Here is a 25378-nt window from a genome sequence, read left to right as displayed (position 1 = left end):
ATTAAGATGGTCTCCAGGCAGCCCAAACGTGTGCGGAATCTCACTTGATTCTTGAGGTGACCCCATGTGTTATGCAGGAAAAAAAGGTGTTTTCCGTTATTGGGGAGGAAGATAGAATAGGATTCAAGGTTGTCACTATTGTATCTACAGTGTGACCTTGGGCGAGTTGTTTTCCCTCACTGAGCCTTATTCTCCACATTTGTCAAATAAAGAGATCAGATTCTTTTTAAGAGGCTTACGACTACAAGAAAAAAAAAAGGTGATAATCAATAACTCGATTTGTTATCTCACAGCAAAAAACCCAGCTAGAAGGGTCCCAGGCTGGCTATTACACGGCCTCAAAGGGGTCAGGGCCACAAGCCAGTTTCTAGGTAATTCTTTAATCCTAGGCGTCAAGATGGCTCCTGCAGCTCCAAACTTCACACCCTTGCTCATAATGTCCCAAGGCAAGAGGAGGTGAGTGTTTGTCTTGGGCCTCTTCTTAAGAAAAGAATAAGGAAAACTTTCCCAGATGTGCCCCTTGTATTTCATGGTGGGGGGCGGGGGCAGGAGGGTGATCACATGCCTCTTAACTAAACAGTCGGGAAAAAGAAAAAGAAATTACCATGATGAGCAACAAAGTCAGTGTTCTAATAACAAGAACCAAAGTAGAAATGGCTGCTGGGCAGGCAACCTTCAGCGTCTGACATAGGCTCTGGATCTCTGAAGTCCCCTCAAACCCCGAAGTGCAAGGATGAGATCAGCCCAAGGTCACAGAACCCCATGGGAGGAACTGAGACACCCCCCCACCACCACCACCTCTGCTCAGTCTCCAAGCCCTACCCTGTTCCTAGTGGATGGAACTGGGTGGCAGGTGGTGTTGGTGAATGAACCCGGACTCCACAGCTGTGAATTCTCCTCCGGCCTGCAGGATGTCCATTCAGGCAAGGTGCACCTCTGGCAGCTTTCTAAATTCCATTTCTAAAAACAGTCTAGCCTCCAGGCCTAGAGCCCATGACCCCTTCCTTTCCTTCCTGCATCTTCTAATAAATAAACAGAAACTTATACAAGTGACTTAAACAAAATAGAAATCTCTTCCGTCCCCCTCCCCCCATGTTAGGAGTCTAGAAGCAAGCAGCCCAGGGCTCCACCGTCTCTAAGAACCCAAGGTCCTTCCATCTCTCTGCCCCTCCAACCTCAGCACACCTCCATCCTCAAGGTTATTCCGTGGTCCAAAATCACTTCTTTATCATTACGTCAACATTCTTGAAGGAAAAGGGAAAAGCAGAACCACTAGCACCAACAAAGACCTTTATCTTCCTACTCTCTCCTATTTTTTTTATTTTTAAGTAGGCTCTATGTCCAACGTGGGGCTCGAATCCATGACCCCGTGATCAAGAGTCTCATGCTGGACCAATGGAGCCAGCCAGGCACCCTTTACCCTCTCCTGTTTTTAAGGAGACTTCCAACACATCCCATCCCCAAACTCCTTATATCTCATTGGCCAGAACTTCAGCACAAGGTCAGACCTCACTGCTAAGGAGGCTGGGAAATGCCCTTATTAAACTGGACATATTGCAATTCCCAATTCACTTAAATTAGTAAGCAACACAAAGAGAATGGATATGGGGCAGGCAGCTCGCAATCTCTGCTACAGTTCCAGGGCTGATCGTCAGAGGTAACGTGAGTTCTGGATAAGGAGATCTGGGTGGTTGATCACTGCAAAGTGTTGGAGGACAGGGGACACTGGGCAGTGGTGGCGGCGGTGGTGGTGGTTGTCTCTCTTGGTGCCTGGCTCCCTATGGCACATAAAACATGTCTCCACATCTCCCCAGACCTCCTCACATGGAGGGTGGGACTTCTAGGTCAACTGTGGGAAAGTGAATCTGAGGAAAGCTCATTCCTTCATTTGTTCATTCTTCCATTCCATTCAACGAGAATCTTCTGCATGCCAACAGCGGTGCCAGGCATTGAGGATTCAGAGACTCATCATCAGCCCCGCTTCTGGGAGTTTATAGTCAATTGAAAAATCCCAGGAAAACATCCATTATGACACAAAATTCTATGTTAAGGACAGGAACAAAGAAACAGGAAGCTAGGAGAGGAGGATGCTAACACAGGATGCTTAAAAGATGAACAAGAGCTTGTGGGGAGAGGAGGTTGGAGAGTACAGGAAGGAGGCCAACATGTGAACAGGTATGAATGTGTGGAAGAGTGTGTCACGTTCCAGGAACATCTTCCCACCACACTGACCCTCAGGTAAAGCTGTGCTTTCTGAGCTGGCATTGTTTATTCTATTTGTTTGAATTCAAACAGATCAGAGATTGGATCTCAGCTCTACCTAACAATATGAGTTCAGACAAGGGTCTTCAGCCTGAACTTGAGCTTTCCCATCATCATGAGCTGCAGTGTCCTGGTCCATAAAGGCCATCAGCCACTGGTGGGAGGGACTGAGGTCATGCATGCACGTGCCTGGCCTGATCCGGACACACAGTGGGCTTTCAATCCCTGTTTCTCCCCTCCTTCCCTTTCCCCACAGCTGTGGGGTGAACCCAGCAGGTTCCAGGGAACCGAGAAGAGGAGAGAGCCACTGACAAATGGCTTAAGGAGAACAAGAGCGGTTTCTGTCTAGATCATGGAACAGGAAAAACTCAGACCAGAGAGAAGCCACGATGCATGCTACAGAGCCAAGTGCATTGCTGGCCCTCTGCTAAGGCAGCTGAGAGAGCTCCCACAGCAGGGGGTGGGGGGTGAGGAGGAGAGGGGAGGAAGGTGGCCCTGCCTGGTGGCTCTGTGACTCCCTCCTGCAATTCCCATGACTCCCTGTGCTGGCTTCCTCCTCTGGAGAAAGGTGGGAGGGAGATGGCCGCCCTGTAGGGTGCAGGGTGCGGGCCGCCCAATGAGGAAGGCTCCTCCATCCCTGTGCCTCTGCCAGCTGGGCTACTCACCCCTGGGCTGTTTGCTAGCTCTGCCTCTGGGACCATCTTCAGGCTCAGCGCCATCCGGCTCTCCCTTCTTTTCACCTTCCACACCCTGCCCTTCCTGACCCCCATCTCCAGGAAGCCCCTTCTGACAATGCCCATCTGCACTGACCTCAAGATGTCATCAGGCTGGACCGCACCATGAGATGCTCATGCCCTTTCTTCCATTTTTTTCTGTTCCGCTCCATCCTCACCTCACCTGGTCCAAAGCCCTCTGGTCTCCCTGAACCATCACTTTCAGGGGGACTCCCCCTGCCCCACCACTGCCCACTGTAAGTCAAGGCCACATCGTCTCTCCCCTGATAAGACAACATCAATCCCTCAAGATGCCACGCCCTGGCTCTGCTTCCCTGTCTTTATCTTTTGGGCTTCCATTTACACAACACGTCCTTTGCAATCCTTCCTTTGGCCTTTGCCTCTAACACTACCCAGACTAAGTATTCCTACCAGGAGCCCCTTTTGCACCCTGATTCCCCCATGACTCCTCTTATTAATGCTGAAACTCACCAGCTTATGCCTCTTTCCCCCTCCGACAATACGTCATATGAGAGTAAGGGATTGTCTCTCCCACTTTTCAGAATTATCCCCAGGACCTAACCTGGTGCCTACCTGGGGCAGGTGCACAAATGACCTACTGTGAACTAAGCAACCTTCCACTGATTACACCGAACCCACAAGAGATGCACAATGAATGTCACCCTGGCTCCAGCCAGTCCCCAACATTTATCTAGTGTCCACCAGGTGTCAGACACTGAACTAGGTCCCAGGAGAGATTGATAAATAGGGCAATCCCTGCTCTCACAAGATCCCAGGCTGAGGGGGACAGGAGACAATTGCAGTGGAGGGTGGTGAAGTCAAAGATGCAAGAGATGCAACCCCACTGCTATAGCAGTACAGGGAGGGAAGCCAAACTTCATCTGGGAGAATCAGGGAAGGTTTCTCAGAGGAGGTGGTAGTTGATGGGTCCTTTCAGATAAGGGGGAATTGGCTAGGTTTAGGAAAGAGGACTGGGCTGGCCAAGGTGGAAGTAGCAACGTGTGTAAAGACAGGGAAAGAGACAAAAAAGTCCCTACATTAGGGGCAGGCTGAGAAGCCCAGGGTCATGGGGGTGTAAAGTCCAAGAGGGAAGTGGAGGCAATGAGGCTGGGAAGGAAGGCCTCAGGGCCCACGTGGGAAGGACCTTGCCCTGCTAGGTGATGCAACTGAGCCCTGATCCTGTAGGCAGTGGGGAGCCATGGAGGCCTCTGAGCATGTTAGTCACGTGTCCAAGTTTGATATCTCAAAAGATGTCTCTAAGCACAGAATAATCTCATATCCTACCCTCTCTTTTCACAAACTCTCATTCATGTCCTCCATCCTTCTTCCTGCAGACCGGTAATTGCCAAGGTGTGGCTCTGAACCAGCAGCATCACATCAACTGGGAAGTGGTTAAGAATGCAAATTCTTGGGCCATGCCTGACCCACAGAATCTGAAACACTGGGGGTGGGGCCCGCCATCTGTGCTTTAATAAGGCCTTCAGGTGATTCTGGTGTACACTCAAGTTCAAGAACCAGTGTTCCAGACACCCCAGTCTCCTAAGAAGGGAAAGGATAAAATACCAATATCCTCCCTGAAGCCGCAGAGCTCTCCAGAAGCACACCAACATGAGGGTCTCCATTGCAGTGAACTTACTCTTTCCCCCAATGAACATCACAGCACGCCTATCGAGTGGAGACAGAAGGCAGAATGGTCCGTGCCCTTACTCATTCTGTGCTTTAACCCACAGAAATTATTGAGTGCACGCTCTTCATGGGTCCAGCTTGAACTCAGACACATCTGAGCCTTGAGTGGAACAAGGCCTCCAGTGGGGAGGTGAGACAAGAATGCTGGGTGAGCTCAGTACCCAGCTCTGCCTTCAGGAGGGGCTGTCCTGGGGGGAATCTCTAGGTGTGCATTGCGTGGTCCTCCTGCAGGGGCTCGAGAGAAAGGGGCTCCCTGCTGTGCGGGGAAGGGCATGGGGTGGGGCACTCCAGCAAACACCAGTGACACATGTTTCATATTATATGCAACATTCTTTGTGGGAGCCCCAGTGAAAAATACACATGGCCAACCATCCCTTTCTAGGCAGGAGGGGCCCCAGGAAAGGGGATTTGGGCTGCTGGCTTTATCAAGACTTAGAAACAAAGTGAAGGCTTTGAGTTTATTAGAAAAACACATGGTTTGTGTATGGGTTTTTAATTTAAGGATCTAGAGATGGTCTGGATATCAGGGGATACCTGAGGAGCCCACCTGGGTCTCAAAACAACGGGAGAGGGTGCATGGGATCTGGCATCTACCCCAGCTCCCTGACTTCCTTGCTGTGTGGCAGTGGGGGATCCACCCGCTTGGCTGGGCTTCTATTTCCTATTTCCTCATCTTGAATATGATAATAACACTGCCTCTCCCAGAGAAGGCGCTCTGAAGACTCTGTGAAATGGCATGTATAATGCTTTGTAATACATATCACATAAAAAGGATTCGTCTTATCATTGTTATGCATACATAATTCAAAAGGAGATATTGTCCAAAAAATTATCCGGCAGCATAATACAGTGGAAGAACCATGGATTTGAAGACATTTAAAACTAGATATAAATCCCAACTTCACCACTTCCTGGCTGTGTGACCTCAAGCAACTTATTTCACTTCTCTGAGCCTCGGCTTTCTCATCTGCAAGATGGGGGTTGAGGGGTGGATGCAGACAGGCTGCTGCAAGGACTAACATGTACTCTCTGTAAACGTGCCCGGCCTAAGGAGATGCCTCTGTACAGGTGAGCACTGCACCCCAAAGATGCCCAAAGATGCCCAAAGCGGCACCGCCTGTGTCCCCGGGTCTGAGGCCACTCCGAGTGTCAGCTCTGTGTGCACAACCCCTCGCTGGAGGAGAGAAGCTGCCTGCTTCCCCTGACACGCTTCTGAAAGCTATTCTTCATCCTCACAGCTCTGGGAGCCACCCCGGCCACCTCGATCAAATTACAGGTCCATTTGCTTCCCTCCTGGAGCACTGTGGTCTGGAAGCTGCTCCCCCCACCCCTTCTCCAGCCTGGTGAGCTGGGCCAAGAGCTCGGCTCTGAGTAGCACAGAGCCAGCGCCTCTCATTCAGGCACACAGAAAGTGTCACAGCTGGCCCCATGGTCATTCCCTTGCAGGCGGATTCACCAATTTCCAGGCCCCAGGAAGCGGCCCCCAGCCTCTACTTCTTTTCAGCTGAGTAAGTTCCCTGGAGGGGAGGAGGTTTCATAAACCCCCAGAAACTTGGCAGGTGTGGGTGAGGGATCTGATCCAAGGCAGGGGGATGGGAGTGAACATTTGTGGATCATCTCCTTGTGTGCTCAGCAAATCCCAGCATGAGCATCACCTTTCTGGGGGCCCCTCTCCTGGCCCTCCCCCGGACTCGGTGAAGTCCTGCTACACGCTCCCTCCGCAAGCTGCACTTCTTCTGGCAGTACTTACAAGGTTGAGTCTTTCTTCCCTGGTTAGCTTCGTGAGGGGCAGCATCAAGTCTACCTCCTTCTCCAGTGATTCCTCTAGCACCTGCCACAGTGGCTGCCACATAGTAGGTGCTTCACATTCTACCAAATGAAAGAAGAAAACCGCGTGGCAACGCTGTAGGATAAATACCATTTTCCTGACTTTTCGGAGAGGCAACCAGGACTCCAAGAACTGAAATGTCTTACCCAAGCGGAAAAGCCAGTAAACGGTGGAGCTGAGATTCAAACCCAGGCTTTCACCAGGCCTCGCTGTATTTGATTCATATTAAGATCAGGCTTAAAATGTTAACAAAGGCAATTTTTAAAAATAAAGAAGCTGAAACTGTTTGCCCAGAACTCCCTCTCCACCCCCAACACAGCATGATTTGTACCAAGTGAGAGAGAGGCTTCTGAGAGCTCTGTGCAACCCGCATAAGGCGGAGAATGGGGACAGGGGAGGCCCTTGTCCCCAGCTGCCAGGGACTGGCTCCTCACGCTGAGCCCCTCCCCAGCTGGTCCCCACCAGGGCAGGACGGGGAGGAAAAGTCTCTGGGGAACAAAGACCACATTTTCCCCTGGGAAGCTGAGAACCAAGCGCTGGGGAAACAATAGCCTTGCTGGGATCAAAGGGAGCCAGGCCCAGACAAGGGACAAAAGCTGAGTCCTAGCAGAGAAAGAATGACAACCTGCTCTCCTCCTCCTTTTGCAAAGGTCTCCAGAGAGCAGACAGGGGCCCACCCCACCTTCCCACTTCCCCTCCCCACATGGCAGAGCCAGGAAGCAGCCGAGTTGTTCTTATCCCTGCCAGCCTGGTTCTAGTCCCTTCTGGGCCTTCGCTCAAGTTTTTCCTCTGCCTAAAGTACTCTTCCCCTCCTTTCCTCTGAAGTGACTTACTCAGGTTTCAGCTCAAGAGCTGCCCCCTCTCTGCCCTCTGTGACCCCATGACACCTGGACCACTTGCACCCTGCTGTACATTACCCCCACCCAGGTGTCTGCTTCTAGTTACAGTGCTGAGCGTGCTGAATTATTACTACAAGTGTCCTTGCCCACCTCCCCGACCAGGCTGTGACCACATGAGCCTGGGACCATTTCTTCATGATTTCTTAAATGTACTGCCTAGCATACGGGGAGACCAGTGGATAAAGAGTTTGCTGAATGAATAAAGCAATGAATGGTGTATAGTGAGCTCTCCCAAGGCATGGAAATGCACTTCGGGTGAATCCAAACCTCTCCAATTTCTCAGTGTCCCTCATTCAGTGTTGCACAACTAGCATTCTTAAACTGCCTGCTCTGCTCAGGGCAAAGCTGGGTGCTGAGAATGAATCGGTCAGCAAAACAAAGTTCCTACCCTCATGGAGTTACAGACCAGTGGCTGGGGACAGGGATATAGAACTTAATCGGGATGCCTGGGTGGCTCAGCGGTTGGGCGCCTGCCTTTGGCTCAGGTCGTGATCCCCGGATCTGGGATCGAGTCCCGCGTCGGGCTCCCTGAGAGGAGCCTGCTTCTCCCTCTGCCTGTGTCTCTGCCTCTCCTCTCAATCTGTGTCTCTCATGAATTAATAAATAAATCTTTAAAAAAAAAAGAACTTAATCAATCACATCACTAAAAATTATGTCATGTGCTATGAAGGAAAGCACAGAGCAAGACAGTAAAAAAGCCTATGAATTTCTGCATCAATACCTGTTGAGAGTCCACTGTTATGCCATTCAGAGGTCTAGGCTCTGAGAGGGATAGATCAGGGAACTATGTGTGTTATGGAGCTAACTTAGCTTAGAACAGAGGATACTGGTCCAGGCTGGAAGGGCTTCCCTGAGGAAGTGACAGCTGAGTCAAGATCTAAGGGATAAGCCAGCATTAAGAAGGCAAAAGGCAGGTAGAAAGACTAATAGTTTGCTATGACTGGCATTGGGATTAGGTTGCCTGTAGAAAAATATAAATGCCTACACACCAAAAGGCCCATAAAAAACCTGGTGGCAGAAGTTGGCAGGTCAGTCAGAATGTGTGAAGGTCAGGCTCTAGTGCCCAGAGAGACTTTGTTTTTGCCCAACATTGTCCCCATGCTAATGGAAATGGAGAAAAGTCTGCTGCCTCACAATGGCCTGCAATGAATGGTCAGAAGGACTGGAGAAACCCTTTTCTGACCCAAAGATAGGGTCCAGGAGCTAAAGTGCAAAGCATCCCCAAGAGGGGCCCCTTTGGAGGACGAGGCTCAACCTAGAATTCCCAATCAAGGGACAGCCATTTACCATAGCAAAAGTAAGAAGTGACGCCTTAAGATGCTGTGTTCACTCGACAACTACATGTAGTTTGTAGTGCACGTTCACATAGGAGGTCCCATCTCTTCTGAGGGCAGTGGCCACACCCTAGGTTTCAGCGGAACTGGGTTCTACTCAGGTTTTCTTATTCACCTTGGGTGAGTTATTTCACCACTCTGAGTCTGAATTTCCTCATGTGTCTCTTGGGACCAATCCCTCTCCCTAGCAGGGCTGTGGTTAGGATAGGGTATTACTAGTCAGCTAGGACTGACTAGTAATAACAAAAGTACCACAAGCTGGGGGGCTTAAGCAACAGAGAGCTCCACGGCTCTGGGGGCTGAAAGTCAGATATCAAGGGGTCAGCAGAGTTGTTCTTCTGAGGCCTCTTTCCTTGACTCATAGATGATTGCCTTCTCTCTATGTCTTCACATGGTCTTCCTTTTGTGTCCTACTTTCTTCCTCTTATAAGGACACCAGTCATACTGGATTAGGGTTCACCCTAATGACCTTATTTTAATTTAATTACTTCTCTGAAGGCCCTATCACCAAATACAATCACATCCTGATGTTCTGGGAGTTAGGATTTTGACATATACATTTCAAGAGAATACAATTCAGCCTGTAACCGTTGTAATAATGTTTGTAAATACCTGCATGATGCCTGGCACACAGCAGGCACTGGCTAGACAGTAAGTATCATTGGCACTGGTATCCCAGGGAGCCACAGTAGGGACGATGAGCACCAGTTCTCCCTTATACACTCTAGTGGACAAATGGAGACTGGGAGATACCAAACAAGGTGCTGAGTTGTCTTGCGACCTAAATGACTTTGGCCATACCTTGTGGCCTTCTCTTTGGTAACAACAAATAGGATGCACCCTGCACCCCATAATATCTTTTCTTTTCACGTAGTTCCTTTTCTTCTCACGTAGTTCCATTGTGTAAATAGTAAAAGATCAAGTTCCCAGCTCTGGCCACTCCAACAGTAAGACAGGAAGGAAGCTAAGGTTCTACCATTTTCAGAACCAGTCACACGAAGACTCACCAAGGGCTCAGCGTCCAGATGTTGCTCTGAACATGTAGTTGAAGCAACTCCAGAAAACATTCTCTTGCTTACCTTTACCCTACTGCCCTACCCAGCAATGGGAGCAGCATTTTTCTTAGAGGCAAATCAGTTATAATATTATCAAGCAAAGAAGACATAACTTAAGAAGCTGTCCTAATAAGACTCAACTGTCCCCAGGCAAGACTAATCCATCTGGCAACCTGCCCTGCCCTGCCCTGCCTTGGCATGCTCAGAACAGCTGACCCTCCAGGAGTGGGTGACAAGGCCAGAGTACCAGCTTTGAGGTAACGTCTCATATTGCCGCTTGTTTGGCGAGATGCTAAAGAGATTGTTGGGGTTTGTGGGTTTTTCTAAAGACTGTATCAGCATAGCATTTTTGCAATGTGAGACTAGGCAGTTCCTAAAGATTGGCCTTAGTCTATTGTATTTGCTTCCTCTTTGAATCCAGTCAAATCAAAATAGTGATGTCAAAAGAGATGAGTGAGCACAGGAGAGACGCTGAAATGGCACTTTGGCACAGCAGGAAAAACAAAATGGGTTTTGAAAAGGTGCTAATTGGTCTCTGGGCCAGTGAGGCCCTATTTGGGAGTTCACTGTGCTCCATTCTGAACCCCACATTTTGTGTTGACTTTCAAAATGACCAAGCTCATTGCAGAAAATTTTGAAAATAGAAAAAAGAAATGTAAAGAATGTACACACTCATTTATATACACATGCACGTACACACACACACAACTCATAAGCCTATCATCTCCAGATAATTATTGAAATAGTAATGCTGGGATGCATTTTATATCAGTCTTACTTTATGTTAAGTTGAAATCATACTACAGATAATGCTTTAGATCTTGTCTGTGTGGGGTTTTTTTAGCTTAAGTGAGGTATAACTGACATATATTGCTGGCTTTAATTAGCATTTTATCATAAGCTTTTTTTGAAAAAAAAATTAATGTCTGCATCCCACCCCACTGAAGTGATGGTATTCCATTGTTGTTTAGCCACTCTCCTGCTACGAATGTTTTGGTAGTTCTGTTTTCTGCTTTATAGTGGATGGCTTTTGTCATATTGGCTGGTCTGTTATAAATAATGCGATCTTGGGGCAGCGCGGGTGGCTCAGCAGTTTAGCGCTGCCTTCGGCCCAGGGCATGATCCTGGAGACCAAGATAGAGTCCCACGTTGGGCTCCCTGCATGGAGCCTGCTTCTCCCTCTGCCTTGTCTCTGCCTCTCTCTCTCTCTCTCTGTGTGTCTCTCATGAATAAATAAATAAAATCTTTAAAAAAATGCTATCTTGAATATCTACGTATTGATATTGATCCATCTTCTTGATCCATCTTCTTGTAAGGGGCTGTCACTTCCTTAATTTCTACACCGTATTCTCAAAACAACTTTGAGAATTAGGTAGGACTCCCATGGAGTTGATGAGGGTCCCAGAAGCTGACAAAACGCAGCCTGTAAACTGAAGCAGAACCCACTTTTCTAGACCTGGAGCCCTACGTTCGTTCTACAACTCTATGTTTTGTGTTACAAGGTGAATGTGGGGAGTATGAGCCATCTGACGGCCACATCTCACCAGGAAGAATGGGAGGGACCAAGAATTCTGCATCTGTTAGGGAGAAGAAGTTGAAAGCAAAAAGTTCTTTGAGCACCTGCCAGGACAACAGATTGATACAAAAGCAAGCAAGGACATCTTTATGGAAATTAGAGATAATTTCCATTCAACATAAGGAGAAAATGTGGTGCCATGGGTTTGACAGAAGACGGACCTGAGTTTGAATTCCTGTTCCAACACTTACTGATTGTGTGACCTTGAGCAAGTCACTTGTGTTTTATGAAACTTAATCCCCACAAATTTTAACCACATATAGCTCTCCTGAGGGCTACTGTGCATTTAGCACACATTTTGGCTTATAGCACGGGCTCAAAATATAGTTGCTATTATTCCTAACACTCTGTTATAGCTGTCCAACTCTAGAATGGGCCACACTGGATGTTCAAGCAGAGTTGGGATATCATATATGGTAGAAGCAGCCAGAGGCTGAGCCAGGTCATATCTAAGTCATATTGTAGGAAAAATGTGAGCCAGAGATAGGAGCCCTGGATGCAAGACCTTGCTCCATTATTTAGCAGCCAAGCCTAAGAACAAATGATTTACCCTTTGGGGCCTCAGTTGCCTCATTTTTAAAAATGGGTATAATCACAATGGGCTACTAGGGGAGAGAGAGGAAACTGTTGATATGCAAGCATCCATTATAGCTCCAAAAATTTCCACCAAAGTCTATTAATTTCATGATTATCATTCCAACTCAATGATGCGATGACTCTCCCGGGGCTTCACGGGGAAGATATGACTGCTGTCTTCCGGCCTCTGCTGCCCCTCACACAGTCACTATATCTTACATGGTTGTTTGAAGAGAGAGCCAGGAAGGATGAGCAGTGCATGCCTGGAGTTTGGAAGGGCTCACAGTGCTGCCTGTAGAACCGCCTTTCATCTCCCAGGAATGTGTGTGCTATTTACAGAACAGATAGATAGTGCCTCGTCTCCAGGGCTGTGGCAGAGACCGTGAAGACCCTTCCCCAGACCCCTCACCTCAGGCTGTGGGACACTCACACGTTTTGGACAGCTGACCCCTTGGGCTGGAATGCGGTGAGCTAGGCCTGACACATCTTCCATCAATTTCCTTGGGAAGGAAAGATCCCAGAGAGGCAGCCTGCATTCATCCATCTGACCTCGGCCATCCCAATGTCTCTGGGGTTTTATCTGTTCACTGATCACAGCAACTAACTGGTACCCTTCACTCAAATGTCCATTACATAAGGTCAGACATTCCTGATCCTTGCTCTCTGACTTCCATCCATCACTTAGAAACAGGCAGGAACTGCATTCAGAGGAAGAGGTGGCTCATCACAACTTCACCCCATAAATTCTGATTAAGCGTCTCTTTAGCCAACATTAGCACTCCTTTATTGAAAATTTGGAATTTATATCAATCCCCCATCAGTCTCCTTAAAGCAGAATTGGGCAGTTGAAAGCTCTGAACACAGGTAGACCTGATCATAAATACCAGTTCTGACATTTATATGTGATGTTAGGCAAGCTGGTAGGTAAAGGAGAGAATAATACGTGAGACCTTAAACCCGCTGCCTGGGCCATAGAGGACACTGTAAAAATTACCTGTTGCTTAGCTATTGTATTAGCTGCATGATCTTGGGCAATTTCCGTAGCTTCTCTGAGCTTCAGTTTCCTCATTTGGAAAAATGGATCCTCTGTAAAAGGTGGTTGGGGAGAAAGCAATAGGTTTCATGCTCAGAGCAGGCAAGGTTCATTTTCTCCTTCTTTCATTTAACAAACTGTTTCCTTGCATGTGGTTTAAAGGCACCTCAGACCATCAGGTTCCTTTTCTATAAGGTTGCTGGGAGACTGAGAGAGAATATCTGGAAAGTTCCTAGTGGGAGGAACGACTATGACATTATTTCTGATGTCACGGTGCCTTGGGAGAATGATTACTACTTTAATTTTGAATGGCAGCGACTTAAACTTGGCATCTGAAGTCATGGGCTTCTTCGAAGGGCAGGAGAGAATAATGGTCAGCCCATATCGTAGCACGGACCTAGAGGTGGACGCTGTGGGCACAGCTGATGGGCCACGTCAATTAAATCAGAACCAGGCTCAAATGACACAGGCAGCCACTAAGTGCTTTGGTGGGGGAGATGACTACTCTCCCATCCGACCTTCCCAGTCTCACCCTGCCCCAGTTCAGGAGTGAATATTCCTCTAGTCTTGAACACATGGAACAGTCAAAATAAAACAGACTCTTGCTCCCTAGTTTTCATTCCCTCCTCAACCCCCATGTTTACCCTGGTCATTCCTCATCTAAAAGAGACTTTTGTCAGAAGACTTGCAGTTTAAAGAGCTTCAGTGAATTCCTAATATCTCCTAAATGAAGTTCGAATTCCAAGCATAAAGTTAAGGTGTGCTAGAATTTTCCACCACATATCCTGAGGTGAGCTCATGGGCTCTGGATGAGGAATCGCACACATGTAGCAAGGCTGGTCCATGCCACAGAGCGCCTCAGTCGTGTGGACAAGTTTCCTGGAAGAAACTAGAGAAACTCAGATACTACAAGAAAGGAGCCGGTGCTAGGCACTTCTGCTTTTGATTTCAGGTATCCTCACAACGGTGGCTGGGAGACAGATTATTATTGTCTCTGTTTTGCAAATATGAGACAGAACTCGAGACCAGGCAATGCTGATAGAGTCTCTGTGCACACTTCCTGGTGTAAAACATAGAGGCCCTAGGAGGCCTCTCCACGGGAAATATGAGGACTTTTCCCAAACATCGTGAGGGTTAGGGCTTTTGCCAGCATCACTTCGGCTTGAGTGTTGGTACCCTTTTTGGCCTCATCATTCTTTTTTCTTGATCTGTGGCTCACAAAGAAAGAAGCAGACAACTCCCACCAGGCCTCAACTAATGCAGGCCTCCCTGTTACACATTCTCAAAGTCCCACTACATTCACCTATAGCTTGTAGAATTACACACAGTGGGGACACGGAGGCCGTGCAGTTCACGAGGGTAAGAATTATGTCTAATGTGCTTATCATCATATCCTCGGTGTTGAAGGAACAGATGATCAATAGGACTGTCCTACCCAGCAGTGCTGTGTGTCCAGCATGAATTGCAACAGGAAAGAACAGTTGAGACAAGTCACATGGGTTCACATTAATGCAACTGCTGGCCAGCGTATGTTAGGTCATAACAGTAACAAGGAGACGAAGGTGAAATGTGCTTACAAACTCCTAGGAGAGCAAAAGTTTAGCCCTCGAGGACCTAAGTTCAAGTCCCACTGCTGCTCCACCTCCACTGCATGATGGGAGGTGCCATCTCCTTCCTGAGATGAGAGGAGGTGGAGCCAGGAGAGTTCACAACTTGCTTCCAAGCCTAATATTCACATTTCCCACTGGCTAATTCCTTTATCTCCAATGTCTAAGGACATTTCAAAGAGGGCTGAAATCGTGCACTTAATATTAGAATAGGAGAGGCACCATTGAGGGTACAACACATGTTGACCAACCCCCAACCTCAGAAGGGTGCAAAGATTGAGGATATAGATAACTCAAGAGGAAAGAGAGGCCTCAAACATTAGGGTTAGGGTTTTTAATATGGCCAGAAGAAATTCTCAGGTTCTCCCTCTCCCATGCTCTCCTACTCTTTTACACACACACACACACACACACACACACACACACACACACACCAAGTTAATCCTATTACCCACGTGGACCAAAAAAAAGAAGATAAGGGGTAGGGGAAGGAACTGGCATATAGCATCCTATCTATTCCCTCTACTCTACATTATTTTTGTTCAAAGACTAGTATTTCAATTGAGCATAAAGCATCACCTCACCAAAATCGTCTGCAGCGAGGCTCACATCTGTTCAAGTGCATTACTTCTAGGCCCCAGGCAGCTATTCATTGGCCCCCTCCCCACTGCTTATGCTTACTACTAACTTCTGAGATCCACTATATAAATGCTTAGCCCATTTCTGGGACCCTTCAAATGTGCCACTATACACACACACACACACACACACACACACACTGAGCTTGAACTGTATGAAAACACCAACATTCAAACATTTTCGGCCTTCAAAAGTGGCCATTTCACACGAGTCAACCCAAATCACTGGCATGTGTGACTTGGACCTCAGCACAACCCTCCAGGTAGGCATCTTATTCCTATTTCACAGCAAAGAATGGAGGCTCTGCGGGGCCCCATGTCTTGCTGAGGGACATGCCATCACTGGGAGGTGAAGGAGGATTTGAACACAGGTTTATCCGTGTTCACCACATACAACCCCATGTCCCTGAGCTTGGCGCCACCACTCCCCAGGACTCCCGAAACATGAGACTGATGTGCGCTGCTCTGGCCACAGTGTCCGAGGCTGGCGCCACCTCTGGCTCAAAACAGGCTGGGAGTGTGTCCCTCAAGGCCTGGCCTATGTGCGCAAGTTTTCAGAAAGCTTTGTTTCTTGTCAAGAACTAAACTGATGTTTTTCCTGGAATGGCTTTTGGAAGGGAGCATGATTGCCGATTAAATATGAAGTGGTCTGAAACCTCAGTGTCTCTCTGAATAACGTAATGTGTACTTCTGACGACCAGGAGGGGGGCCAAGGGGCTGTCTCCTCAGGGTTATTTACGTGTCCAGGTCTCCAGCACCCTCTCTGGAAGCTGCTACAGTGACCCTCTTTGGGTTTGATACCCCCGAGGGATCCATGTCCTCAAGTGGCCTGAGGGCTGAGAGGGAGGACTGCTGTCCCCAGAGCCATCAGCTCTACTGGCTGAACCCTGTGCCTGCCGAGAGTTGGCTGCAGAGCTCTACGCCCGAAGAAGGAGGCAGAGGCACACAGACACACAGTCTCCCACCATCTCAGCTTGGGGTCAGGAGACCCTGTCCTGTGATGCGCTGGAAGGAATCCTGGAGGCGGGTGGAAGGATAAAGAGAAGCTTTGTCTAGTCGGGCCTCCTATGTTACATCTATCATCTGTCTGAATTCTTCAAAGAACCCTCAATATGGTGGTTCCTGTGGCCATATCATAAATAAGAAAAACTAAAACCCAGGAAAAGTAATACTTTTCCAAGTTCACAGAGGATTTGAACCGAGGACTTATTCCAAAGCCCCTGTTCACTTCAGGAAGGAAGGGGCAGATGGGGGAAAAGGGGATTAGTTTCCTGCCGCGTGCTGTGCTGGATGACTTCCTATCCATTGTCTTCTTTATTCCTCCTACCATTCTTGTGAGGAAGATATAATTATTCCCATTTCACCAGGTAAGAAGAATGAGAATTTCAGAGTGCTGGAGTGTTCACCCAAGGTCACACATGCAGCAAAAAGTTAGAACTGGGCTAGTCAAGGCTGGTCCTCATCTCCCTCACACTACCTCCCTGACAATGAGTCCAAAGTCTGGATCTCCTCCTAACCCTACCCAGCTAACCGACATGTGATTTGGGGCAAATCGCTCACCTCTCTCAACCTCAGTTTCCCCTTCTGAATCATGAAAAGGCAGCAAGCATCTCCCAGCTTTATAAATATGAAACAATGGAGATCTATCAGAACAGTCCCTACATGTCAGAGGGACAATCTGGCTCTCGGTTGGGTTATAAATAAATATTGTTTAAGTAGCTGGCCCTTGAGCTATCTTTGTATAGAGAAAATGTCTCACAAGATACCAAAAGCATTTATGTCGGTCACTAGGGAGAGGTTGGAAGGGGCACTAATATGCAGGAGTATTTGGGACAAGCAAGAAGCTTCAAGAAATCCTTGGAAAGTCCCTGAAACAGGTCACGAAGCCACCACCTCACTCAGCCACAGCAGGAGAAGTGTAGGTGATCTGGGGCTGGTGCGATGAGATTCAAGGGTTACTGAGAAACAGGGTGATGCTTTCTGCAAACCTACCTGCAGTAAATGTGCTACCAAGTCATCACCCCCAATTTCTTCACCCCCAATTCCCATGCCCCTGACATCTGCAGGATTCAGGGCTTGCAAACAGCCCGTCCTGGGCCCCCAGTTATAGAGTCAACCATACACAAACCCTGAGAAAGGAAAAAAAAAAAATTTGTTGCAAACCAAATAATGCCTGGCCTATAGTCAATAATAAAAGTAGCAAACATTGCATTTTTTTTTTTACCTAAGAAATAATAAAATAAAAAGGAAACTAAGGACAAAAGATCACAGTGGTAACAGTGACCCACATTTCCAGAGCTCATTCTCTAGGCCTATGTGCCAGTCCCTTTGCGTGTATTACGTTTGTTAAGCCTTACACAACCTGATAAAACACGTACTACGACTATGCCTGGTTCACCATTTCGGCCCCCCGAGGCTCAGAGAGGTTGAATAATTTATACGAAATGAAACAGCAGGTAGCAGGCAGATTGGGACTCTGAACCTCTCTCTGTCTGTGACCTAAATGCTCTTGCTGCACTCCCCTGAACCATGAAGCCTCTTGGAAGAGTTTCATAAAGTTATTAACAAGTTACTTTCCCTTGTTAGCTGTGCCACCTTGGTCAAGGCACTGAACCTCTGCAAACATCAGGTTCCTTATCTATAAAATGGAGCTGTGCAGAGATCGAGAACATTCAGTCCCTTCACGTATGTAACCGGCCAACTCCATGCCACCTGCGGGCTCCCCTGGTATCCTGGGCACTGAGCAGGGCTCTAGGGCTCAGGGGCTGAACGAGAGTCTCTGCCGACAAGGACGAAGGACCCCGATGCGATGAACCCAAGGCAGCATGCTAAGTGTTGTTAGGGAACTGACTGCACACCCAGCAGCACAGGATTAGTGTTCAGGGTTCTTAGGAACCTGACATAAATTATTATGATTGCTGTTCATTGGAACATGAAAGGCTCATTTCCCTTCTGAGTCTCCCTTCCCAGGCTCTCTCTTCAGGCCCCGCATTTGTCACATGGACACTTGGGCCAACAGAACTTGTACATGCAGCTGGTTTCAGAACTTGCAACACAATGGACTCTTTTTTTTTTTTTTATTTTTTTAACCCTCCAGAAGCTGATAATTTGGAAAATCCCAAACATGACTCAGAGACTTTCAGAGAAAGTCACCACTCTGAGGCCACTAGAGCCCCTGGACTCTATGAACCCTGCGGCTGCCCCCCTCCACCTCCCAGGGCTGACCCAGCCGGAGCTAAAGCCCAGAGACCTTCTCAGGCACTGTGGCAGCTGTGGGAGAAGGTATGGAGCAGGGGGTTCCGCACCCAGGTTCCACTGGGCCCTCAGCTCTATCAGTTGTGGGCAAGTCGCTCCCAGGTCAGTGCCCTCTTCTGTGAAGTAAATACAGAATTGCTACCCTCTCTTCCTCCTAAGGCTGCTGTAAAATCTCAAGGGGAAAGTACAGTATTATGCAATGATTCACCTATAAGAAAGAACCCATTTATCCTCCAGTTGCTGAGCATACACTCTGTGTCACAAGCTGACCCTAATACTTAAGATTTATTGGGTATTAATTCCATATATCAAATGAGTTAATAATTTGACACTAAATTTCATATCTTAAATTTGTTAGTATTTGTTTTTAAAAAGCTTTATTTTACATACATTGATTAATTTATTTCTCATAAGAAGCCCATAGGTAGATAGTTCCTGTATCCCCGCCCTGTTACAGAGAGGGGAGCTGTTCACAGAGAGATTGTATGACCTGCCTAAGGCTCCGGAGACACAGCTGAGGAGTGAAGCGCTGGGTTACAAACCCAGGCAGGCCAGTTCCAGAATCTGTGCCCTTAACCTTTATCCTATCTGCCTCTCCCTCCCTCTCTGGGGGCAAGATAGGGCTTCTGCCTTCAGGGGGTTCACAGTCTGGTAGGAAAAAGAGACAAGGAGGCAGACAGTGAATGACAGTATGATTCAGCTGTGATAGGGGACATACGAGGGGAGGCGGTGGGAGCCAGAGGAGGGGTTCTGACCAAGCCTGGGGTTATCAAGGAAAGCTTCTTGGAGGAAGTCGACATGGAGATTAACAAAGTAGGAAAGCCCTGGGATGAGAAGGAGACCGATGCATGTGAACATTGGAGGGAGCCAGGGGAGAGATCGCCTGGGGCAGATCACACAGGGAATTGGAGGCCCATGTGTCAGGCAGGGTCCCAGCAGAAGAGAGGTGGCACTCTCATCTTTCGTCAATCATGAAGAAAGGAACTTTACACGAAGTGTGATCATGGGTGCTGTGGTGCTCACAGGCTAGCAACCATCACCACCTGCAGCCCAAAGGGACAAGAGGAAGGAGGGGTATAGGAAGGTGACAGGAGCTGTGGCCTTTGGTAGAGGAACCTGGCAGGAAGGATGTGGGAGGTAGTGCTCTGACCACTCTCCTCCTCACCTCCCACCTCTTGGAGCTCCATTAATTGAACCCTGCTGGAAACACTCATCCAAGTGGGCCTGTTGGTACCCTCAGTATGGGTCAGGGTCTTGAGGCACAAAGCAGGCAGAAGAAGGGAGGATGGTGGACCCACAGGGGCAGAGCCAGAAACATCCTTGTCCAGGGCTGTGTTGCCATCCTGAGGGTCATGGAGAGCCACTGTAGTGACACATCACTACACTAAGTGGAGTGTCATTCTAGAAGAACGGATCAGTGTGAAGGAGAAGGAGGGCAGCATGTGGGACTAGAGGCAGGAAGGCCAGGTAAGAGGCCATGGCAGATGTCCCCGCAGGAGGGGCATAGTCCTGAACCCCAGCAATGGTGTTTAAGGTAACGGGATTCCCATAGCTCATTAAGCAAAGTCTTCCCAAACCTCAGGAAATTGCCTCCCTTTCCTCTTCCTTCACCCTTACATGCACCCCTTACAAACACACCCCCGCCAGCACCAATCCACATGCCCTGGTGCTGTCACCAGCTGTATCCTCTGTTCCTCTGACTCAGATTCAGCTCACACTTGTCAGGCATCCCCAGGACAGCTGACACCATGCCGTGTGGTTTCATTCATACCCTCCACAGATCTGTGGTCTAGGCACTCTGCTTTCATTTTACAGATGAGCAACATGAAGGTCAGAAGAATCCAGAGGCTTGGTCAAGGCTCCCAAAGCAAGAAAGCATCATAGCCAGGACTGAAAGCCCCATCGGACCAGTGCCCCTCTTGCCCTGACAATACAGAGAAGACCCACCTCCTCTTCCCCTCCTTCTTTCTCTTGCCCTCTCCTTTTCCCTGCCATGACACCTCTGATTTTTTTTTTCTAAGATTTTGTGACAGAGAGAGAGCACTAGTGGAGGGAGCAGCAGAGAGACGGGGAGAAGCAGGCTCTCGGCTGAGCAGGGAGCTCGACACAGGGCTCGATCCCAGGACCCCGGGATCATGACCTGAGCAGAAGGCAGACGCTTTAACCCACTGAGCCACACAGGTGCCCTGTCGCATCTGATTCTTACACTTTGACCCCCAGGGGTTTCCTTGGTGAGAAGCCTCCTCTCCCAGGGAGTCCTGAAGAGACAGATCTGGGCATAAAGTCATCTTCCCACCGGCACAGGAAGCCTAGTGCACTGTCGGGGGCCCCGCAGACCTGCGATCCCAGCAGTGACACGTCTGCTCCACCCATCCTCTGAAATGGAGGGCACTGCCTGCTGTGGGATGGGTGAGAATCACAGTAGCTGTTTATACTTGTAGGGCATTTACTTTGCTTTGGCCAGGCACTGTTTGAAAGACTTTCCATATATCATCACAAAACCCCATGTGGTGTCCTCTGTGAATATTCCCATTTAACAGATGAGAAAACAGAGGCACAGATGGTTTAAAAAAACTACCTGAGAATACTAGGACAGTGAGCAGCAAGGCTGGGTCAGAGCTCAGGTGGCAGGTGGCACCTGAAACCACTCACTTAATCTCCTCATTTCATTTCTGCCTGAGCTGGAAAGCCCCAAACTACATCCCCTACTACCCCTCATTTTGAAAACGAAGACACCGAGGCCCAGGGAGTGGGAGTAGCTGGCCCCCTCGAACTCTGACTCCCAGCCCAGTGCCTCTCGCACCTCTGTCACTACACCCCCTCTACTCTTCCACAGAACTCCCTCCCTGGCTGGGAAGAGGCTGGGTTTCTTGCTAACAGCTCGATTATGCTAGGGTGAGCACTCCACTCCAGGAAGCCAGTTTACGGGACATTAAAGTCTCTTGCTAATGACCTATGTTCCTCACATTCAAACTGGAGCTTGGCCAGGTGCTCCAGGCAACCCCTTGTAGGAGTCGTGAAGCTTTTGGCTGGGGAATAACCAAAGTCAAATATTTCCAGAGACAGGAAAACCCCTAGGGCCCCATTCCTCAGCTCCTCCATAGCCCACAAGGAGGTTGCTCCGAAACCAATGGAAGATACTTTCTTTTCCTTCTGACATTCTCATGGATGACACCTGGTTAGCCCAGGCTCCATGACCTAGTCGCTCTCACCCTGTACTTACTCTGTAGGTGAAAACCATTACGAGCTTTTGGAGAGGAGATGTTTTTATCCGAACCCCACACTGAACCCATGGGGAAACAGGCCAGCAAGGACACTGGGCCAGCTCCCACCCAACAACAACCAGAGGCAGACTGGAAAACCAACCAGTTCGCTCTGAATCCTACTTCACATCACGCTGTGTAGGGTCCTCCCAACCCTGCGCCCAGGAGTAAACACTCGCTAAAGGCATCTTATATTATCCTTAAAATCCTAAACAGTTGTAGATATCTTTTCAAAAAAATGTATTTGTAGGGACACCTGGGTGGCTCAGTGGTTGAGCGTCTGCCTTTGGCTCAGGTCATGATCCTGGGGTCCTGGGATCAAGTCCTGCATCGAGCTCCCTGCATGGAGCCTGCTTCTCCCTCTACCTGTGTCTCTGCCTCTCTCTGGGTCTCTCATGAATAAATAAATAAAATCTTTTTTAAAGATTTGTAGAAATAAAGGAAAAAAGTCATTCAGGGAATAACTTGTCTCCCTCCTCCCTCACCTAATTTGTTTACTCAGGATGACTGGGCCAGTCACCAACCTGTCCCTTTCCCTCTCCTGAGGGCTTGCAGGAGGTCATGTAGGATCTACCAGTGAGTTCAATGAACTTTTGTTTGTGCGTCTTCAGCTTACACAATGTTTCACATTACATTTTCCAACAACCTTGTGAGGTAAACACAAGCCTCTTGCAAGGGACAGTAGGGCCTGTAGTGTCTCCACGGGACACTGGAGTGAGATAAGCCAAGAGCTGGAGCCCAGACCCAACACACACAAGCTGTGGGAGCTCAGCTCACTTATTCAGCTTCTCTAAGCCTCTATTTTCCTCATTTATTAAACGCACATTATACCCACCTTACAAATGTGTGGGGGGACTGAATGAAATAAAGCACCCAAAACACAACAGCACTCACGAGATGTTAATGATGAATACCCTCACATCCTCTGTGGCCAAGGACCACATTACCAAAAAGGTAGTTAACCCCCGGGGTTTGATAACCCTAGGGTTTAAGATGAGCGTCAGATGAGTCTGATGGATTCCAGTCTTAGTGGGAGCTGGATATGCTCAGGCCTGGCACATCACTCTGATTAATCTGAGTGAAGCCAGGTCTTGTGAGGGGGCTACTGGGAAGATGTACGATTTTTTTTCTGTCGGATGTGAATGCAGAGAATGCAGATGTGGAGGTGCCAGCTGCCATGTTGGCACTATATGGAAACTGAGAATGAAGCCAGCAGGGAGAAAAGAAGGCCCGGGAAGGGAATACAGGTGGGGTCCTGATGACATCCTCTGAGTCGTCCCTATACAGCAAGTTCTCCCCCAGGGCATTGAAACTGTATGAACCCATGTATTATTTTGGGTGGGAGAGAAGGTCTACAGATTCACCAGATCCATTCAGAGAACCCTACAGATTCACCCACTGGCCCCCAGGGTTGGTGAAAGATCAAGAGAGGCTTCAGCCTGCTGAAAGAGAAGGGTTGGATGATGCCACTGGAATGAGATACACAGGGCACTTTAGGGAACTGTGGAAAAGCTGGACTTCTTAAATCGGATAGTGAGGAGGTAGGTGTTTTTGGTGCTATTCTTTGTGCCTTCCATGTATGAAAAATCTCACCAAAAAAAAAATTTTTTTTTAACTCTATCTAAAGAAGTATATCATTCAGAACAACTTTTCTGGAGAGAATGTGGCAACACATACCAATTATGATGCACCAATTTATTTATCAGTTTCATTAATTACATTACCAACTCAAGATGCACATTTTAGCCCTAAAATCCCTCTTCTTATCCTAAGAAAATATTAAAATGTGCACAAAGATTTATGTTTATCATTTGAATAGACAAGAAATTGAAAAGAACTTCTGAGATTATCAATAAGAAACTAAGTAAATTATGGTAAATCCTTATGACAGAATATTTATGTAGTCATGAAAAAAGAGTAGAGTAGATTTTCAATGTACTGACAGAGAAAAATATCTATACTATAAAGTTAAGTGGAAGGGGTAGGAGAGAACGGTGTGTCATTGAGAAATTGCAGAAGACCTCATCATAGTAGCTTAAAATCACAGGGAATTATGCTCCTATATGAAAGAAAGCCTGAAGGACAGTCCAAAGTGGTATGGCTTTTCCTTTAAGTTGTCAATAACTCAGACACTTTTTTGTGCTCTCCAATGTGTGGCTCCCAGCAGCAGAGTCCCCTTGAGGTCTCAGATGACTGCTGGAACTCTACCTTCACATCTGTTCTGTAGGCCAGAAGGAAGCAGGAAAAGAGCAAAGAGCCATGCCTCCCACCTGAATTAGCCTCTTTTAAGCAACCTTCTTGGTGTTACACAATCTGCCTGCTTCTCTGCTATTGGACGGAATTGGGCACATGCACACACCCTGGCTGGAACGGAGACTGGAAAATGTAGTTATTCCAGGTGACAATTTGCTCAGCTAAAATTCATAAATAAATAAATAAATAAATAAATAAATAAATAATAAATAAATAAATAAATAAATAAATAAATAAATCTTTAACAAATATTAAAATTCAAGGTTCTGTAGTAGGGGTGTGTGTGTGTGTCTACATGTGTATGTAGAATGCAACATACATGTTTATATGAATAGAGAATAAAGTCTGGAAACATATACATATAACAAAACATGACCATGTCTGGGAAGTCAAATTAGAGAGTATTCTTTCCCTTGCTACTTCATATCACCCTGAATTAATAAATTATTTTCAACCAACTTAAGTTTAGAATCAGAAAAGAAAAAAAAAAAAAAACAACAACGAAGATACCTCAATACCGGGGAAAAAAGAAGAAATGGTGTTAAAGTCCTATAATGTGAACTTGAGAGTGCACTATGTAATTAGCAACAATATTTTATGCCAGGATTTGAGTATATGCATTTATAGTCATGCACTTATTAACCATTCTTAGATAGAGCCCTTAGCTCATAGTATACCTGCTTAAGAGAAAGACCAAACAGTGTAGACATCTTAGAAAATCTCTTTTCTGAGCTGAAGAAATTAGACTCTACTGGTGATATTCTCATCATGACTGAATGACGATTTCCTTTTATCAACATTTCATCTCCCCAGGAGATTGATTCGATGAACATTAGTTGAGTGCCTACCGGGGATCAGGCAATTTAGCGGGCTCTTTCAACTTTTCTTACTTCATCCTTCACAAAAACTGCTGGGTAGAAACTCTTATTCCATTTTATAGATGAGAAAATCAAGCCTGAGAGAGAAGACTTGATCTTACGTGGCTCAACACTAGGTCTAGCTGACCTCGAAGCTGGTCTTTTTTCTGCTCACTGGGGAGTTCCTCGGAGCTAAATCAGCCCCATTTCCTCCCCCTAGAGACCCATGGATGACCAAGGACAAGTAATCCTCACTGAGCTCCTTGTGTCCTACCTTAGGAGCCTCAGAGTGGGAGGCTTCTAAAATTAGGCTGATCACTTCCTTCCCTACCGCCAGCCAGTTTTAAATATAGGCTCTCCTATCCATCTTCCTTACTCACCAATGTTTCCTCCAAACTTCATGGACCATCAGGCCAGCAGTATTTTTCCAACTGCCCTTTTAACTTCCTCTGGCACTCTGGCTTGTTACTCATTTTGGACCCAATGTCTTGTGAACGCGTCAGTGGTCTCCCTTACCTAACT

The 25378-nt window shown here is 47.5% G+C and overlaps 1 long non-coding RNA gene across 11 annotated transcripts in view; it reads right to left on the bottom strand.

The window, feature by feature from the left end:
- Positions 1-6864, bottom strand: part of LOC112647091 (uncharacterized) — a 121422-nt gene extending 114558 nt beyond the window's left edge. For 4 of the 11 annotated variants that reach the window (XR_007410846.1, XR_007410845.1, XR_007410844.1 and 1 more), the window contains exons 1-2: positions 6657-6864; positions 6433-6551 (exon numbers count right to left, since the gene is read on the bottom strand). This is a non-coding gene — a long non-coding RNA (uncharacterized LOC112647091). The remainder of the gene's footprint in view (positions 1-6432; positions 6552-6656) is intronic. The other 7 variants (XR_004815929.2, XR_004815927.2, XR_004815925.2 and 4 more) reach the window with 3 other exon arrangements.
- Positions 6865-25378: the final 18514 nt, after the last annotated feature.

Source organism: Canis lupus, chromosome 5 (assembly GCF_003254725.2).
Source record: "Canis lupus dingo isolate Sandy chromosome 5, ASM325472v2, whole genome shotgun sequence".
Lineage (NCBI taxonomy): Eukaryota > Metazoa > Chordata > Mammalia > Carnivora > Canidae > Canis > Canis lupus.
Note: the sequence above shows the minus strand (reverse complement) of the source record. Positions and strands in the feature narration are given on the sequence as shown.